The sequence below is a fragment of the Symphalangus syndactylus genome, chromosome 11 (assembly GCF_028878055.3).
Source record: "Symphalangus syndactylus isolate Jambi chromosome 11, NHGRI_mSymSyn1-v2.1_pri, whole genome shotgun sequence".
NCBI lineage: Eukaryota > Metazoa > Chordata > Mammalia > Primates > Hylobatidae > Symphalangus > Symphalangus syndactylus.
The window spans coordinates 66332434-66352814 of NC_072433.2; the positions used below are offsets into that span (position 1 = coordinate 66332434).

Sequence of the window (20381 nt, forward strand, 5' to 3'; positions counted from 1 at the left end):
AGAAACTGTGTAAGGTGTCACAGGAATTACAGAAAAATATTAAATTAATTAATTTTTTTTTTGGAGGGTGTGCAAGGTACTGTTTTAGATACCAGGAAAAGTATCTCTACTTAAGAAGCTTAGAATGAATTGGGAGAATAAATGTCAATGAAAGGCAATACATGATAAATGCCAAAGGAGTGGTATGACACCATTTAATTTAAGCATTAATTACTTTGAAGAGTAAGTACTACAGAACTCCAGAGACGGAAAGTCTATTTCTGGTTGGTTGGAGGGGAGACTTCCCAGAGAAGGTGAGACTTAGGGGATGAAGCTTGTACTTCATCAGTAGAATTCAGCAGAATTCAGAGAGGGGGATGAGCAGGAACAGGACATCCCAGGCAGAGTGTGGAACAGTACAAGGTGAGAATTCACCAAGTTTGTTTGGACTCTAGATAGTTGAGCACCCTGGCTGGCTTGAGGGGGACAAAGTAAGAATTGTTAGGAAAAGATGGGTTGCATTAGTACCTCCAACATATAGAAGTTAGAACTTTATTCAGTAGGTAATTGGAAGCAAGTAAAATTTTTTTAGCAGGGATGAAAGGCATGTTTCAGAAAGATACATCTCCACGTTCATTATACTCTGATTACTAATTAAGTTTCTAGGATGACCTAATAGTACGAAAAAGTTGCTCTATACAACAGCCAGGAATAACTCTGTCACTGGAAGGGGATAGTCTACATTGTAAATATGTAAATTAGCATTCTGTATCAGAGCAGAAAGAAACCAGTTGAAGAGCTTAGTCGGGCAAGTACCGAACCAGTCCAGGGTTGGATTGGTCAAGTAAGTCTAGATGATGAATAGAGCAGGAAAAAGGATGCTAGGTCTGGAATGGCATCACTGGAAGAACATGTGAGAGATGTTGCTTTTGGAGGGAGATGAACTGCATGACATGAGCAATTGAATGTGTAGGTTTAGAAGTGCTGATGGATTTGCCACAGGTGCACTCTCACTCACACTCTTCAGTGCACTAGGAATAAAGCTGAAACTGCAACATGGCCCCCAGGGTCTGCGTCATCTGCCCTGTCTCCTTCTTGGAATCACACTCTGACCACATTTCTCGGCCTCCCTTGCAGTTGGGTGTGTGTCGGTGGAATGTGAGTGGGCTTGGGAGCACCACTTCCAGGCAGGCCTGAGCCCAGAAAACCCTCTCATGCACAGCCTTCCATGCAGAGAAGCATGCTGGCCTTGGCAGCTCATTAAAAATGGCAGAGCTGCAAAATGAAAGGACCTGTGGTCTCCAAGACACTTCTTTGAACAGGGATGTCTAACTGCTCAGCAATATCTAGTTTGCACTTTCTGCGAATGAGAAATAAATGTCTATACTGTTTGAATGTCAGTTTTGGTTTGTTCCAGCAGCCAGCATTATCTTAACTAATCTGTCATTCTCCTAGTCTCATCTCACCCCACTGCTCTCACTGTGTATGTTCCAACCACACTGGTTTCCTTCAGTTCTTTGGACACACTAAGCTCTGTTCATCCAGTCTAGCCCTTCCCTGCTGCAAGGGTCTTTGTGTTAGCTCTTTCCTCTACCCAGAGCACTTTCTACAATTCCTTGCCTGATAACTCCTTTTCCAGGTCTCAGATCAAATAACACTTCCTCAGGGCAGCTATTTTTTGACCTCCCAAATTAAATCAGGGCAACCCCTGTTCATCTTCCATAACACGTCTTACAATGTATAATTATATATTCATTTAATATATTTAATATTATTTAAATTATATTTGTTAAATTAAATTAAATATATTTAATACATGTCTCCCTAGAAAAGTATATGATCCAACAAAAGCAGGGATCATGACTCTTGTTCACCAGTGTACTGTTCATTCAGCACCTAGCACCGTGTGGATGTTTGAGAAATATTATGGAATAAATGAATGAACTGGAGTGCTGCAGTCACAGTTAGATTTGAGAATGATCTCAATAGGGACAGATAGAGAGTGGAGAGAACAGAGCAGCAGGCTGAGAAACAGCCCCGGGAAACACACACTAGGGTACAGCATCTACCTTCCACCCCTAAACAGAGGCCGTGGAGAAGAATAAAGTTTAGAGAGGAGAAACTAAGTAGAGAGATAAGTATTATAGAATGAAGAGCACTCAAGTTCTCAAGGGGCCTTAGACATCATCTAACCTGAGCTCCCCTTTGCATAGATGAGGAAACAGAAGTAAAGTTCCCTGGCTTAGCTAATTGGTGTCCACGGTGGGGTGGCCATACTAAAAATGTCAGAATTGTTCTGTTTGCATTGATACCTGAGAGGGAATAGGATCAAAGTCTTTAAATGTGTGGTCCTACTGCCAGATTTAAGGGGTGCCTTGTGAAGGTCTCATAATGGACTTAAATGAACCAATGTCTCCTAAGATCTCAACTCCAGGATATTTCCTCCTGCAGGGATTAAAGAGAAGGGGGACTGTTTGAAAACATGAGGAAGGGACATCTAGGTCATTATTTGGTTGTGTTTGCTCTCCTTCAAGTGAAACACTTATCTGAATGCAATAAAGAGGCTTCTTCAGACAGATGAAGAGCAGGCCCTGTGGGCCATGGAGAGAGTCAGTTTCGTCCCCGGTGGAACTCATCTGCTTTCCCGGAGAGTGTTTTCACTTCCATGTTGAAGCTGGAGCTCCAGCCTCCCGACAGACAATTCTCCCTAACACACTCCCCTCTGCACTAGGGACGGCCGCCTCTTGTATTAATACAATTAAATTAGCCCATCAGTTCCCTGGTATCTTTTGAACACTTGAGAGAAAGTCGGCAGCTTATCGGGGCTTTTCCAAGAGAAATATATGCTACTAAAAAGTGATTTCTACACACATCCCTCCCTCCCTTGATCAGGAGGTAATTACTGGGCTACGAAGGCCGCTGAAGCTGAGGCCTGGCAAAGCCAAGTGTGTGCTGCTTTCTGACCGCCAAAGGGAGCAGACAGAGCCCTGGCCTTGCTCCACTGGGGCCTGCACCACTCTTGCAAGCTTCCACGAGTAAGGTCAGTGGCATCCAAGTTCCCACAGAAACAGTGCTGGTCTCCTCAGCTGGAGGGCTTGATCAGCCATCTGCTTCCCTGCTCAGGCTGCTTTCCTAGCTGATCCAGCCCAGAGCCCTTGCAGAGCCACAAATGATGCGAGTGCTACGAAGACCAAAAGTCTTCCCCCATGGGATATGGTAATGTATTCGTTACTTCAACAAATATTTATTGAGCATCTACCCTGCACCTGTGCTGGGCCAGGAACTGGTTTTATCCCATTTGATGATTATTTATTGAGCACCTACTTTGTACAAGAAGTTGTACTCCAGTGCTATTCCCTGCAGGCAAGGAGCTGGAGGTCTGGTCAAGGGCCTATTTGTTGTTTCAGTGCCCTTATTCTCCCACCCGAGGGCACCTGGCAGAGCTAGACAGGGCCCCTGGCAGTCCTGCTGAGTCAAAGGTATAAGCAGGCACCCAAATGGCTCTAACAGTCTTCGGCCATTAACATTCTTTAGTTTCAAGGAGCTCACATAAGACACAGGCACAGTGAGCCTCTTGCAAAATGAAACAAATACCAGGGAAGAGAAGTCTCTCAGGATTAGCAACTGCTCACCGCAGATGTAACCAAAATGTGGAATGAAAAAAAAAAAAAAAAGATCCCTTCAGACTCAGTTTCTGTGGGAAAAAAAAAGTGTTTCACTTCAGCTCAGTACGATTTTTAAAAAATCAAAACTGATTCAATTCCCTTATCCTTTCCTTGCCACCCCATCCAAACCACCCTATCATTGAGGTTAGAGGACTTACTTGGTCAATGTCATCACATAAGCCTCTCTTAAGGAAAAAAAGTAGAGAGTAAGTTTAGAGAGGATAGGAAGGTTGGGAACTGCCTACTGTTTATATGACAGAAGAAATGGAAACCACTGTACAATTCTAACTTATCAAGCAGGGCGAAAACACCACTAGGAGCAAAAGGGAGAGAGCTCAGAGGGATCAGGAGAAATCTTTTGACATGGCAGATAATTAAGACACTAAAACTAACAACCAAAGGCAGAAAGGCAAGCTGTAATTACCCAAATGCTTTCAAAGCCTGGAGAGGAGACAAAAATGGGTAGTTCCTACTTTAACCAATGCGGATAGCCTGGTAGGGACTGTCCTTTCTGTCCCCAGCATGGCTGGCTGCAGTCATTGGCCTCTGACCTCCCAGCTCCCGGACAGTGTCCATTATACCTGTGCACGCTGAGGGAATGGGGAAACGCTGCCCCGTGCTCCATGCATCTTCCAGGTCCATGGCAAGTCTCCTATAAAATCAAGGCCACTTGAAGGCAGGGACTACCCATTCAAGCTCCTTTTATATTACACATAGTACTTTGCTCAGAAAGAGTCACGTGTATATTTGCCAACCAGATACCATTAGCGGGGACACAGCATCTGGCTTCCAGGGTTTAGTGATAGCAACACATAAGATACTGTTTCTTACAAGTGGGAAGTTCCTCATAGACTTACTCAAATGAATGCACACTGGAGAGTGAAACAGAGACCCCAACCGACCAACGTTGTCATGTCATAAATCACATTTCCCAGGGGCTGCTGAAAACACCCAGCCTTTTTCTAATAATTGCTGAGTCGCATAACAAGCAAAAGGCTTAATCCTACAGTGCCATCAAGTTTACCTGCACACGGAGTTACTTTCCACTTATCTGTATGGAGAATCTGCCATATTAGGGGCATATCAGAGCATAATTCAGCCAATGAGGCACGCAGGCAGCTATAAGACATTATCAGAACCTACACTGTAGTGATTTTATACCAAGTATGTGAAAATTTAATAAGATTAGAAGGAAAACAAAATGAGGTTGTTAGGAAGAAAGATGTCTTTCTGTTTCTATTCGTTATTGTTACTTCTAATTGTTTTCCCTTCTATCCACCCTCCACCACTCCAGGAAGAGGCCACTGGAGGCTTTTTCACTGCTTTCCACAGAGGTAGGAACCATTTCTGAGAAAGCAAGGCTCACTCTTCTCAGCACTGGGTGTTTCTGGTCCTCTCTGACCTTGACTAGAAAAACAAGCAGGAAAGAGGAGGAATGATAATAAACATATGGTCAGCATGCCTTTGTCTTCTGATAAGAAAAGGGGCTGGATGAGCAGGAATGTCCAGTGGAAGCAAATTTAAAATTTTTTATTATCATCGACCGAGCAGCCAGGTGGCTCTGTGGGCTCTGGGGCACAGTCACACTTAGACATGATGCCTGTGGAACCGGTCGCGGTGCCGAACCCCAGGCAAGGAGCACTTCAGGGGAGCAGTTAATCACTGCTGTGGAAAGAGCAACACCAGGGACAGGCACTGTGAGCTTGGGCTCCCGGAGTCCCCGCCTTGTTGCTTTCTAGCTGTGTGGCCTTGGGGGCAAATCGCTTAACTTTCTAATATTTTACTTTTCTGTAAAATGAGACTAATACTACCACCTACCTTCATTGGGTTTCTGTGAGCATTAAATGCACTAATGCGTGACAAGTGCTGAGCAATAAAATAGAGAGAAAATAGGGTGGCCTTTATTGTTATTATTATAAAATCTGTTCTGGATTACCTTCCTCTCTAACACCCTAGTGTGTAAGTTAGGAACTAAAGGGATGACAATAATCAAACAAAATTAACTCATATGCAGAGAAAATACAAAACAATAACAAAGTCACAGTGTCTCCTGGCATGTGTAACAACTGTATACCTGAAGGATGTCATAGGCTGTTAATATGTAAAGATCTTTAGAGATCTTCTCTGCATGCAACATGCAGTATCAGATACCATCAGAGAAATAGTAATATCTTTCCTATGAACAACCATCATTTACTGAGATGACCCCCTTCAGAAACTTACAGGAAACAAAATATGATTCCTGGACTGGCACTTCTCCTCTGGATATATTACAGGATTGATGCTTTCAGCCTCCTGTATCCGTGCAACTGGATTTTCAAGCATTTGTAGGTCTGTGCAGCCACACCACACTGTTGCCTCCTATTAAGTTCCTAGTCAGCCACTCCTCCTCACCCTGTGCTTTGCGGGTGGCCCACGCACAGCACTCCACATTGACCCGATGACATTCCGGCCTATTAGATTCGCCTCATTATGCTCCACCATCAGCTTCTCCTGGATTCCGACTTCATCGTCTCCATACTCATGATTACTCATAGGCCCTCTGGCCTCTAGAATGTGATAAATATGGTTTTGGTAGCTTCCTTCAAGTCACACCACTGGAAAGTGGCATGTGGATAGGAAGCTAGACAAGACGGTTACCTCAAATGGGCAGACATCCCCAAAAACTCTACAGTTCCATTTAAGACTCCACCAGCAGGCATGCTCTCACCATGCTTACTCTTCCGCTCCCTGTCACCTCCAATTAGCTACTCTTTCTCCACTCTCCTGCAACCATATCTGTGGTCTGCACTGGCAGAAAGCTGGGCCATGAAGGTGGGAAATGGCTGAGGACAATACAGTGAGCGCAGAGCATTCCGTGTTGGGGTGTGGTGATGGAAGGGGTGTTTTGGGAACACAAGGATGGTAGAAATAAGGCCAAGAAAAAATCCACTCTGAAAAATGTTAAGCTACTGGACTTAAGAGCTTCTAGTCTCCCTCCTTAAGAGTGAGACATAATAGAAACATTTGAGAGAGTCAATAATCCAGGGCCAAGCCTGCCCTCCACATTTTATGTTCCCAGTTGGTTGGTGGTCCCCAAGCTCTATCAGATAGCACGTCTTCATCAGTTGGCTTCCAAGTTGATTTAGTCATATGAAAGTGTCTTTCTTTTAACGTGCTCCCATTCTGGCTGCCTTGGATACAGGCACAGTGAAAATGGCACATTTCTCTTCCACAGCCTCAGGAAGGCATACTCCTCATTGGAGGGAGGCAAGTGATTCACCTCAATGGAGCCTAAGCCCAGGCAAGGAGCACTTCAAGGGAGCCTGGTTTCCAGTACCATATGCTGCTCCCCACCCCTTCCTGAGCCAATGGGAGGAAACGCATCTAATTTCCAAAGCCTTTTAAACATATTTGAGGAACCTTAAGGGAAGGCCTTTTAAGAAGGTACCAAAAGGGTAGATAGAACAACAATTTGGACCCGCTTCTCTAACTAGGAAATCCTCAGAGGTAACCTGGGGTGAGGAAAAGGGACAATAAAGCAAATCCAAGAAACGAGGGGATGAGAACAAAATACTGTTTCCCCTTAATCTCTCAAATACTTAAAAAACACCTTGTCATGAAAAATGTCAAACATGCACAGAAGTAGACTGAGCGGCATAATAAACACCATGTACCCAACAGTCATCAACTTGTGGCCAATCTTCTTTATCTTTACCTCCCATCCCCTCCTCCCCATATTATTTCCAAGCAAATTCCAACCATCATATTTCATCTGTAAATATTTTGGCATATATCCCTAAAAGACAAGGATCCTTAAAAAAATAAACCCCTCATAATCATGATACTATCATATTGGTAGGAATTTAATGTGCAAAGATGAGCAATGTTTCCTAGAACATTCACAATAATTCCCTAATAGCCTCCCATTTCTAGTTAGTGTTCAAATGGTCTGACTCCACATGGTTTTTAAGCCACACTTTTCTGATGACGAGGCCTGCATGACCTCCTGGGTGGCTAGGAGGATGCTGTTCTAGAGCACGTAGCTGGCACGGGGTAGCTCGGCATGCTCTCCGGGCACATCCTGTACTGGGTGGAGTGAGATTCAGTTCATGTTGCACTTACACCTCCCCGCACACAGAAGCACTCCCACTAAAGCATTTCCCTGATTTCCGGAGCCACAGGCAGCTTCAGAAGTCCAAATACTTTTGAAGGCCACAAGGGACCCATCTTACTCTCAGCCTTCAAGACAGGTCAGCACTCCTGCCTCCACTGGTGCCCCCACCCTGTCTACAGTGATGCTGGAGGGACATAGGATGGCCCCCTGGGCTCCCTCTGCTCGGGTCAACGATGTGTGACTTTTTGCTGGACGTGGGGTGGGTAGGGCAGCACACAGCAAGACGTCAGTATGTGTTGGCTGTGCCATGTGCCCTATTTTTGATTTCTCAACTAGTCAGAGCTAAGATGTTAATGAAATCTACAGGCTTTCATCTCAGATAACGGATTTGCAAAACAGACATGTATAAATGACAAACTGTGTTTCAGGCACTGTGCTGGGAGGGGTACAGAGATGAATGGGCAGATGTCCAGGTCCCTGTCTTGGACAGATTCAGCATCTAACAAAGAATGTGAATAAATAACTCTAACATAATGGGCTAGAGGTGCATAGAACACGCTGAGCGGGCACCGAGGGAGTTGCAATCAGAATGCAATCCTGCCAGGAAAGGTGGTGGTCAGAGTGGCTGGGAAGGCCTTGCCAAGGAAGGTTACATTTCAACTGGATCTCAAAGAACAAGCCAGATTTTACCAGGCAGAGAAAGGCAGGAAAGGTCACTTGGGCAATGGGAACAGCATGAGGAAAAGCATGGCAGCACATTGGTGGTGTAGGTGTCTTGTGACAGAGCTTTCGGCACATAACACAGTGTCTCTCTTCTCTGTCTACAACAAAGGCCAGCCCCGTGGAGAGCTAAAAAGAGTGAGGAACAACAAGGAGACAGATGATCCCGGAGCATATTCAGGGAGGAGGGCAGGAGCCAGGTCTGGCTCAGCTCCCCAAGTCAGCAGCACTTCTTGCCTTCAGCTGAAGCTGGGAGACTCATCCTATGGTCAGGCTGAGGGCTGCCAGAGCCTGCGGCCAGGCCTAACACTAGGCAGAGGCGACTCTGCAGCTGTCTGCTCACACTCACTGCCAGTCACTCTTCACTCCGCTTTCCTGCTCTGAAAATCACGTCCTGGCAACCTGCCCATCGGACCTGGAGCCAGCCTTGCTCTCTCCACTGCAGGCCTGTAGGCCTGGCCTTGAACCCCAGCCTGCTGACATGCTTCTCAAGCTACAGGCCCATTGCTTTGGCCCTCTAATTCTGGCTGACCATGGGCCACAGAGAGGAATAGGTGGCAGCTGATGCTGGCAGTTGTAGACTGCACAAGCAGGACCCATCTCTGGGCCCTTTCCATCAAGCCTGGTCTGGTGGCTAGTGTGGTGGGCACCCCACTAGACCCCTTGATCCAGTAGTGAGTTCCAGAAGAAAAGGCACAGCTCCAAAGCTCATCTGGAGCAAACTCTGCTCTCCTAATCTCCATTCACTTCTCAAATTTCCTGACCCCCTCAAGCTTCACTGGCCTCCTAGTACCTCCCTACCAAAGGAAAGGTTAAGTGTTCATTTCTTTAACTCTCATTTCTCTTTAGGGGACAGAGCCTGCTATTCAGGGCATCAGGGAAGCAGGGGAAATAAGGATGGGAGTGATTAAGTGCATGTCCAAAACCAGCTCTCTGATCTCATGACTTTCCTGTACCCTTGGTACAAGTGCTCCAGAGAGAACTGAGTTGTAAAATGACAGGTAAAAACAGCACAGTGAAAACCCTTCTTGCTTTGAACAGAAAATGCAGTTGGTGCCTGTGAGTTATTTGTTTCTCACTTGCTTTGGAAAGATATTGTCTAGAGAATTTGGAAACCTACATCCCATTTCAAAAAGCAGACCAGATTTCTGCTGACATTTAGTTCGGCAGGGGGTAGAGTTTGTCTGTTTTTGCCATGAGAGCTCGTTTTCTGGGGGACACACCACACGGTTCTAATTCTAGATGCCAACAAAGCTGCGCCTTTTTTTTTTTTTTTTTTTTTTTTTTTTTTTTGGAGACGGAGTCTCGCTCTGTCACCCAGGCTGGAGTGCAGTGGCGCAGTCTCGGCTCACTGCAAGCTCCGCCTCCCGGGTTCACGCCATTCTCCTGTCTCAGCCTCTCCGAGTAGCTGGGACTACAGGCGCCCGCCACCACGCCCGGCTAATTTTTTTGTATTTTTAGTAGAGACGGGGTTTCACCGTGGTCTCGATCTCCTGACCTTGTGATCCGCCCGCCTCGGCCTCCCAAAGTGCTGGGATTACAAGCGTGAGCCACCGCGCCCGGCCTAAAGCTGCGCCTTTAACCATGAAACTTGAATTAGCATTGAATGGCTTTTGAGTTTTTATTTAGGATGCATTTTAAGAAAATACAAGGTCTTCCAGCTGCAAACAGTAAGCGCCACCAGGGACTATGTGAGTTAAACATCTTTAGGATCTGTAGTCAGCCTTCCTGTGCTGTGGGAGTTTCAGGAACTTTCAACCACAGAGTACTGTGTTCAGTTGTATCAGAAAATGACTGGGGTTGGATTTCTCCTAAGCTCTCAAAGGCTTTGAATCTTTGACATAGTGTTGTTAACACAGTTAAATGTTTTCTACACAGAAGGCTTACTCAATACAACAAATTAGCAATACAAGAAAAGTTAGGTAAAGTTTCTATAGAAAATTCAGATCCTAAAATGTTTGATTAATTTAACAACCTGACAAAATGTCCAGAGCTATAGGTGTGATGAGCTGAAGGCTCCCCCTGCTTTTGGAGGCAGCAGGAGTGCAGTGCAGAAGCATGCGTTTGACACTCACAACTCGCTGCCATCCTATCGTCACATTAGGTTTCATCTTTCCAACTGGACTGCAGTTGCTGAGGTTAGCCTCCAAATACTATCCTGGTCTTGCCCCCATTTCCTAGTACAGTGAAACAATGGATGCTCTGGAATATTTGTTGATTAAATAATTGAGGTCACACATGGATACACTAGAAACTATTTTGCAGGGCAGCATTCTTTCGGTTAGTGGGATTCTGTTCTGGGTAGAGAAGCTGCTTCCCTCATTCTCTCCCTAAGAACCTAAATTCCATCAAGAGGACACAATCAAACCAGCAAAAGAAACTAGTAGGACAACTGAAATTCATCACAGGAGGCCACAAAAGAGTTAATTCAGCTCTGATATGAGGATTATGAGACAAGGGTATAAGGATTACACACAATGGATTTATAACAGAATACAATTTTTTTTAAAGGACAAAAGTAGTGACTAGGGACGTTTGTTTCAGATGAAGAAATAACCACGTTAACCTTTTAAACATTTGCATCTGTGAATTGTAGAGGCTCAACATAAAGCAGATTGCCTACATCCACTGCAGCCATTCTGGCATGAGAAAGTTCTCTTGCCTAAAGCAAAACAGATGTGTGAGAGGAAAAAGCAAAGTCTCTTATGGGTGTATCAACATTCAGAATTATATAGTTATCTCAGGAACTACAGACTGCGTGAAGCAATGAATATGGAATCCTTCCCGTATTTTTTCCCTAAAAACTCAGTATAAAAAGCAGAAACTTAATATTGAAAAAATACTAATTATAAAGGCAGATGAAAAAGTTAACAGTGTATTCACATTTCATCCATACGTTTTTTTTCTTTTTGGTCAACTGAACTAATCCTGTACCAGTGATTAAATATTCAGAATTTTTGGCCAAGTGCTGCCTAAGAGAGATCCATTTGACTGTTCAAGCAATTAGAAAAAGTGCCACATCCTTGCACGTGCCTCCAAGCAGGAAAGAGCACATCAGGGACATCTGCATATGTGTTCACATATGGGATTCACAGGCAAATCAACTTGGAAATGGGAAAGTACACAAAGGCTACCCCACTTGAGGTGCAGGTCAGTATTTACAGAGCAGTGGGCAGGTGCTCGGCTGTCTGCTAGGTCCTGGGAAAGGCACAGGAGAAACACAGGCAAGAGCATGGGCACTGAACAGGAAGGAAAACAATACCCTGGAGGGCACAGCCCCCTAGCCCAAAAGAAGAGTATTTACAGTGGGGAGGGGAGGACAGAGCATGGACGAAGTCTCAACAAGCAGTCATCCGAAACCAGGCTGGGAAAGTTGTTCAAGGAAATTTCAAGTTTGAATGATATGTAAAATGTGTACATGTAACAGATGACAAGTGGCTACACAACAATCAAGATTAATTTGGTAGAGATAAATGCTAATATGATTAAAATGACCCCAAATATTTGTATTATCACATTATTATAGAAATGAAGTCATATGAATATTCTGTTCAAATACACACACACACACACACACGATATCACAATTTAGCATTAAATGCAGCTTAGAGGGTTTGAAATTGTACTGGTACACATGAGTTTAATAATAATTGATGGGCTGGTGTGGTGGCTCATGCCTGTAATCCCAGCACTTTGGGAGGTTGAGTCAGGTGGATTGCTTGAGCTCAGGAGTTCAAGACCAGCCTGGGTAACATGGCGAAACCCTGTCTCTACAAAATACAAAACGTAGCCGGGCATGGTGGCATGTGCCTATAGTCTCAGTTACTCGGGAGGCTGATATGGGAGGATTGCTGGAGCCCAGGTGATCGAGGCTGCAGTGAGCCGTGCTCACACCACTACACTCCAGCCTGGGCAACAGAGGGAGACCCTGTCTCAAAAAAATTTATAATAATAATTGATGATAAAAAAGTTTACAAATTATGTGCACAGAGATGGAATAAGTAAATTTCCTCCTTCCTTCCTTCCTTCCTTCCTTCCTTCCTTCCTTCCTTCTTTCCTTTTTTTTTCTCTTGCTCTGTCACCCAGGCTGGAGTGCAGTGGCGCGATCTCGGCTCACTGCAACCTCTGCCTCCCAGGTTCAAGTGATTCTCCTGCCTCAGCCACCCAAGTAGCTGGGATTACAGGCATGTGCCACCCCACCGGCTAATTTTTGTATTTTTAGTAGAGATGGGGTTTCTCCATGTTGGCCAGGCTAGTCTCGAACTCCTGACCTCAGGAGATCCACCCACCTCAGCCTCCCAAAGTGCTGAGATTACAGGTGTGATCCACCGCACCCAGCCAATATATTTTCATGAACAGTTTTTCTACTTATGCAGTTACACAAACTAAACATTAGATATAATCTCTACCTGAAGTCATACAGCATTTATTTAGCACTTTTAAAAAATGCAAGGCCAGGCACAGTGACTCACACCTGTAATCCCAACATTTTGTGAGGCTGAGGTAGGAGGATTACTTGAGTCCAGGAGTTCAAGACCAGCCTGGGCAGCAAAGCGAGTCCCCATCTCTACAAAAACTAAAAAATTAGTTGGGCATGGTAGCACATGCCTGTGGTCCCAGCTATTCAGGAGGCTGAGGTGGGAGGATCACTTGAGCCAGGGAGTTCAAGGCTGCAGTGAGCTGAGACGACGCCTTTGTGCTCATCCTGGAGGACAGAGGGAGACTCTGTCTCACAAAACAAAAAAAAAGCAGTGATTTGTGCTCTAGATAATGGAGTCATGCAGCACTATAAAAATCTCTTCTCATTTTGTATTTATTATGAGTACTGGCAAAAGAGAGGGTCATCTTCATTTTCTTCTGATTTTTTAAATATAAAATATTTGCTGAAATTGTTTTCTAATATACAAAATTGTTCGGGTGAAAGAAAAAGAGCCATAAAACACAAGTACCAAACAGTCTCCAATAAAAACACTTAGATAATAATCCATTTGGAAAGAATGAGCTCCAAACATGGATTTTATGAGTAAACAAAGGTTCTGTATTGCAAAAGTTAATAGACTGTCTTTACATTTAATTTCACGACCACTTCCTCTATTTGACTCTTCTGTGGCATAGCTTGAGATGTCTGCAAGCCCTGCTACTTCTCAAGGAAAATATACAGAGCAAAAAGACATGCTGTTAATCAAAGACTCTGGCATCTGAATTTAATAATCAGATGCCATTTGGAGTCTATATCATTTTTCAACAGTGTAACACACAAATCAGTCAGCACATACTTTTCAACAGTGATTAATCTCTTTTTACATGCACATCTGCGATCCCTTACGAAATATTCTGAAAAGCGACCTAATAAGAAAGGAGAAAGAACCTGTGGGTCAAAAAGGATGATCATGAAGCCATGAGATGTTAAGTCAGTCTTTCTCTAAGTCTCTCACCACATAAAGCTACTGTGCCTTTATTTACATATTTTTCCCAACTGAAATGGTCTCTCCTCTCTTTTAAAGGCCCACTCTCTTTCTTTTTTTGAAGTCTTCAGGGAATTCCATGTAGGAACATTCTTCCTCTTCCCACCTAATATCTCACTGGCTCATCATTTTCTCTGTTACTCACTTGCTTCTGTAGCACCCACTGTTGGGTGTTGTTCGTTATCTTCATGTATGTCTACCTCCTGTTCCCTAACTCAGTTATATGCTCTTACAGGACAAGGAACTATGGATTATATGCTTTACATGTCTACAGCAACCTTCCTCAAAGTGTGGTCCTTGAATCATCAGAAATTGCTTGGATGTTTGATCAAAATATAGCTCAGAGATCCTGAAGCCGCATGAAGGGAAGGCCTAGGAAGCTGCATTTTCAGCATGCTGCCCAGGTGACTTTAATTCACACCAAGGATTGAAGACCCCTGTATACAAGGACTAAGAGAGTGCTATGAATAGAATGGGTACCAAGAAGTATTTGTTGAATATATAAGGGCACACAAAGTAAAAAACCCCAAACTAAAACAACAAAACCAACCAAACAAACAAAAAACAATGTGCAAAGTTAAAGGAGTTGGGATTATTTAGTCTTGTGCCTGTAAGTTTAATCACAACCCAATTATCTTTTCATAAAGTTGACTGTACTAAAGCGTTATTTTAAAGAGATTGCTTATTTTCTAGTCGCATGGGACTTTCAGTTTGCTGAATAAGGCAAACGATCTCCCCTAAACTCCTAATTAGAAGACCATAATGGTCATCTCCTTTCCTCTTCTCCACCCTTCCCTATCGACCTTCCCCAAGAATCCTTTCCTTGGCTTTCCTTCTTGTCTCTATTGCTTTTTCCCTGCTTTTTTCTATGAGACTGACTGCTTTTCACTCATCTCACTGTGGCTTGCAGCTTCAAGAATAGAAGAGAGCAGGCCACAAAGACAAATTAGAACAAGACATCCCTCTCTGTGCCAGAAAGTGTGACTTGGCAAATGGAGGACAGGCTGTGCCCCTGTGCAGTTAGCAACCTGTGAAACTGTATGTGGCAGCCTGACGAAAAAGGTGGAGGAAAGCATCTGGGCCTACATTTTCCTGAAGATGACTTTTCAAAATTTCTGTTTTTAACTGACTTCACTCTTCTCTATATGCTATTAGGTAATAAGAAAAGTTCCAAACATTATTCACTGGGATGCTCGAAAGTAAGCTGCAAGTGCCATATTACTGTAAGACAAGTATAAAGGACTTGCATTTTATTTCCACAAGGAATGAATAAAGGGAAAGGAATTTACTTTTGGGAAAAGGTAACACAAAGAACTTCAGTCTATGAAGGACACAAATGAATTCTCATCTCCAAAGATATTTTGAAATAATATAAGAAATGACCCATCTGTGGTAGTTTATGGTTGATCTAAGTAAGACAGCCTCCTGGGGCCCCTTCTTTCTTGGAGAAGGCACTTTTCCTATGATGCCAGGTTCCTAGTTCCTGCCTCTTCTGCCACTTCTGCAGGAGCCACCTGAGGCCTTGAGGGGCCCTTTCAGAACCTTGGGTCTGAAGTCATTTCTTATGCCCTGGGTTATCATCTTCAGTAGAAAGTTGGTGGTAGCTACAACAGCAGCGAGCACTCAGGCCAGTCTGTAAAATACACAAAATGACTTTCCTGAAGATATACAGATTTCTCAGAGTACAGTTGTATCTGCATTTCTAGTCCAGGAGATTTCTTACAATCTCACTAGACTGTGAATTCCTAAAGGGCAAGGACTGTCTCCTTCATTATTCTAGTGCCTAACAGGGCCTAGCAAAGAAGGTGCTCAACAAAGACACTTACTGATTAAAGGGGCTTGATTAGCTCTGTCCGCAAATTCTGCCTCCAAAAGTCCTTCTCTGTTTGGCTCCCGGAGAATATTTCCCTTCCGTGTGTCACTCCCCAGCCCCACCCTCAGTCACAGATTTCTGGTCCCTGAACCCTGGATTTCCAGGTGTCATTCCAAGGTCATGTGGAACCAAGGGCTCTATGATCTTCACCCCCTGGTGTTACTCCTGTGATTATGTTATGTTTGGTGGCAAAAGGAATTCTGCAGATGCCATTAAGGTTACCAATCAGAGATGATCTGCACGGGCCTAACCTAATCACATGAGTCTTTTAAAAGCAGGCAATTTTCTCCAGCTTGTTACAGAAGCGAGATTCTTGTTACAGTTGAGAGATTCTAATTGTGAGAGGGATTCAACAAGAGGAAGCTTCTCCATTGCTGACTTTACCATGAAAGGGTCAATGGGACAAGAACTTCAGAAGCTGAGGGTAGTCCTTGCGGAGACAACAGGGACTTCAGTCCTACAACCACAGCAACTGAATTCTGCCAACAACCTGAACAAGCCTGGAAGAAGGTTCTTCTGCAAAGCCTCCAGTAAGAGCCCAGCCTGACTGACACCTTGAATTCAGCCCTCTGAGACCCTAAGCAGAGAACCCAGTTGAGCCTGCCCAGCCTTCAGACCTACAGAACTGTGAGGTAGTAAACAGGTGTTAATTTAAGCTGCTAAATTTGTGGTAATTTGCTATACAGTGATAGGAAATAAATGCGGCAGCCCTCTGGGCCCTTCTGTAGCAGCACCCTCCTTGTCTTCTGGACTTCAATTCAATCAGTTCTCTACTGGGAGAGATAAAGAATGATCATTAGTAGGCACAAAATAACAACAGCTATGGTGATCACTGTTGTCCTTGTTCACTGACCAATTATCCAACTGCTTCACTCTCTCTGGTTTGTGCTTCCCTCCCTAAACCCACACATCCTTCACAGCTTCCTCTCTGTTCTTTCTCTAGGTGGGCTTTGGCAATTTATGGTAAAAGCCTCTATCCTTGAGCTATATCCTTTATGCTCCCAGGACCCACTCGGCTTCAACACAAGCAAATAGAAATATAAATAAAGACAAATGTATGTGTAGATCCTGCAGAATATCTACAGTCAGGTCTGGGGCAATAAATGGGTGCCTTTGAGTCAGATCTGATTTGAACAGAAATAAGTCAAATTAAGATCTCTGATAGGCTGGGCGTGGTGGCTCACACCTGTAATCCCAGCACTTTGGGAGGCTGAGGGGGGTGGATCACCTAAGGTCAGAAGTCCGAGACCAGCCTGACCAATATAGTGAAACCCCATCTCTACTAAAAATACAAAAATTAGCTGGGTATGGTGCCATATGCCTGTAGTCCTAGCTACTCGGGAGGCTGAGGCAGGAGAATCTCCTGAACCTGGGAGGCAAGGGTTGCAGTGAGCTAAGATTGCGCCACCGTACTCCAGCCTGGGCAACAGAGTGAGAGCGAGACTCTGTCTCAAACCGCACCCCCCCCCAAAAAAAAAACAAAAAATATCTCTGATATACAACTAAGGGCCGGGCACAGTGGCTTACACCTGTAATCCCAACATTTTAGGAGGTCGAGGAGGGTGGATCACTTGAGGTCAGGAGTTCAAGACCAGCCTGGCCAACATGGTAAATCCTCATCTGTACTAAAAATACAAAAAAATCAGCTGGGCATGGCAGCACGTACCTGTGGTCCCAGTTACTCAGCCAGCTGAGGTAGGAGAATAACTTGAACCCAGGAGGCAGAGGTTGCAGTGAACCAAGATCGCACCACTGCACTCCAGCCTGGGCGACAGAGCAAGACTCCGTCCCCCTGCGCCGCCCCCCGAAGAAAGATCTCTGATATACAACTAAGATCTCTGTGGATCTCTGATATACAGCTAAGATCTCTGTAGATCTCTGATACACAACTAAGATCTCTGTAGATCTCTGATACACAACTAAGATCTCTGTAGATCTCTGATATACAACTAAGGCTGCACAGGCTTGAGCATCTAGGGCTGAGACAGCTGCAATCTTGGATACTCTTAGTGATATCTGAGATAAAAGTCCTGCATCTGAGATATATATCTGAGATAAAAAGTCCCATTTGTAACGTTCAGGGCTTTACCCAAACTACATGGTGCTCAGCAGAATGCCCATCTAGAATCTTGCACTGTTGGCATTTCATTTCTCCTTTCAGAAACCCCACTTTCCTTGAGTTTAAATGGAAAGAACCCATCAAATAAAGCTCTTTTTTTTTTTTTTTTTTTTGAGACAGTCTCACTCTGTCGCCCAGGCTGGAGTGCAGTGGCGCGATCTCGGCTCACTGCAAGCTCTGCCTCCCGGGTTCACGCCATTCTCCTACCTCAGCCTCCCAAGTAGCTGGGACTACAGGCACCCACCACCTCGCCCGGCTAATTTATTTTTGTATTTTTAGTAGAGACGGGGTTTCACCGTGTTAGCCAGGATGGTCTCAATCTCCTGACCTCGTGAACCGCCCGCCTCGCCTCCCAAAGTGCTGGGATTACAGGCGTGAGCCACCGCGCCCGGCCAAAGCTCTTATTTTTAAGAGAGAAGCGACATGCTTTTCAAGTGCCTTGCTTGATCTCCTATCATAACGAATCCTCCCTTTCTCCTTAAGCAACCTTGCTCAATCCTCTTTTTAGGACTAACTTTATTCTGTTTTGCATTGTAAGTAGTTGTTTATAGATGCCCCCTCCCACCCTTGCCCTGGCCTTCTCTGGCTCCTTAGGGGCAGAGGCCATGTCCCATTGATCTTTACACTTCCCTGGGGCCTGCACAGTGAGCACTGAATACCCGTTGAAGGAGTTTAATTTCTGCATGGAGTTAGATTTATAGTGGAGATTTCCTTTGCTGTTAGGTTTCAGGTAGGTGCTTAAGACCCCTTGATCCAGGGAGAAGAGGGCCAGGCGGCAGTTGCTGCTCAGTCTGCTTCTGAAATCTCCCCACAGGAGTAGGGAAGGGGCTGCTGGAAGGTGATGGTCCTATCATCCTGAGGAGGTTGAAAGAAGTGGCAGGGGAAGGAAGCTCTGAGGGCCAACCTCACTTCCCATCCCTCAGCCAGCAGCAAGCACGGCTGCTTCTCAAATTTGATCTGTTCTCTGCCTTGGCAAAGACCAAGTGCATTCCCTGTACGTGAAACAATGCAGTTGCTGTTTCAAGGCAGACAAAAAGACTGTGGGTGGGAAAATGTGAGGAAAGTCTTTTTGGTGACTTATATTTTTAAAAATGCATGTTGTGAGAAAAGGTGTCATGAAGATAAAATACGCAGTAAATTCTGAATCATGAAGGAAAAACATTTCCCACTGTCCTCTAAAATCTACTATATTTAGTTATTTATTCAATCACTCAGCACACTTCAAATGTGCCCTGACTAGGTGATGCTTCCCTTTGGGAGATTTGTGTATGTGCTTGTCTTCTAGACTGGAGGGTCTCCAGGGCTGGGACCTTCCACAGTTAGTCTTCATATCCCTAATGCCTAGCACTGTGACAGCAAGAGCTCAGGAGATGGCAGAGCTACAGAGACTGAAGGGGGCCACAGAAGTAGAGAGGAAAAAGGCAGAGCCAAGGGGCCTGGGAGGCCAAGTGCTTCAAGATGACAAGCACTGGCAAATGGCACAGAAGGGCCAAGTCGGCTCATGCTGAAAAGGAGCCAAGGGATTCAGAAAACCCACTGGTCACCTGCAGGGGGCTGCTATGGTTTCTCCCTCCAAAATTCTTATGTTGGAACCCCCAAGGCGATGGCATTAAGAGGTAGGGCCATTGGGAAGTGATTAGGCCCTGGGGGCTCCACCCTCATGGATAGGATTAGTGCCTTTATCAAAGAACCTGAGGAAGAGGGTTCTTCCCTTTTTCCCCTTTTGTCCCTTCTGCCACATGAGGACTCAGTGTTTCTCTCCTCTGGAAGATGCAGCCCCAAGGCGCCATCTTGGAAGCAGAAAGGGGCCCTCACCAGACACCAAATCTGCTAGCACCTCAGTCTTAGACTTCCCAGCCTCCAGAACTGTGAGAAATAAAGTTTTATTATTTATAAATTACCCAGTCTGTGGTATTTTGTTATAGCAGCAGCAATGGATTTAGGGATATTTAGGAAAGAAGGTTGATTGCAGTTGGGTCAAAAGTAAATGGAAGAAACATTCACTGATATCTACAAATAAACATGTTTTTAAAAGTCTCTACTAAAAATACAGAAATTAGCTGGGTGTGGTGGTGGACGCCTATAGTCCCAGCTACTCGGGAGGCTGAGGCAGGAGAATCGCTGGAACCCGGGAGGTGGAGGTTGCAGTGAGTCGAAATTGCACCACTGCACTCCAGCCTGGGCAACAGAGCAAGACTCCATCTCAAAAAAGAAAAAAAGATCATCTAAATATACACTGCTACATGACTGGCTAAATAAACTACAGAATACCATGCAGCAGTTAAAAGAATAAAGTAGACCTTTATCAGGGTTTCTCAGCCTCAGCATTATTGACATTTCAGGTGGAAAACTCTTTGTCATAGGGCTGTTCTGTGCATTGTGGGATGTTTAGTACATCCCTGACTTCTACCTACTAGATGCCAATAGCATTCCCCACTCAGGCTGTGACCACCAAAAATGTCTG

The 20381-nt window shown here is 44.7% G+C and overlaps 1 protein-coding gene across 1 annotated transcript in view; it reads right to left on the minus strand.

Moving 5' to 3' along the window:
- Positions 1-20381, minus strand: part of ARSB (arylsulfatase B) — a 193133-nt gene that overhangs the window by 20471 nt on the left and 152281 nt on the right. The window lies entirely within an intron of this gene.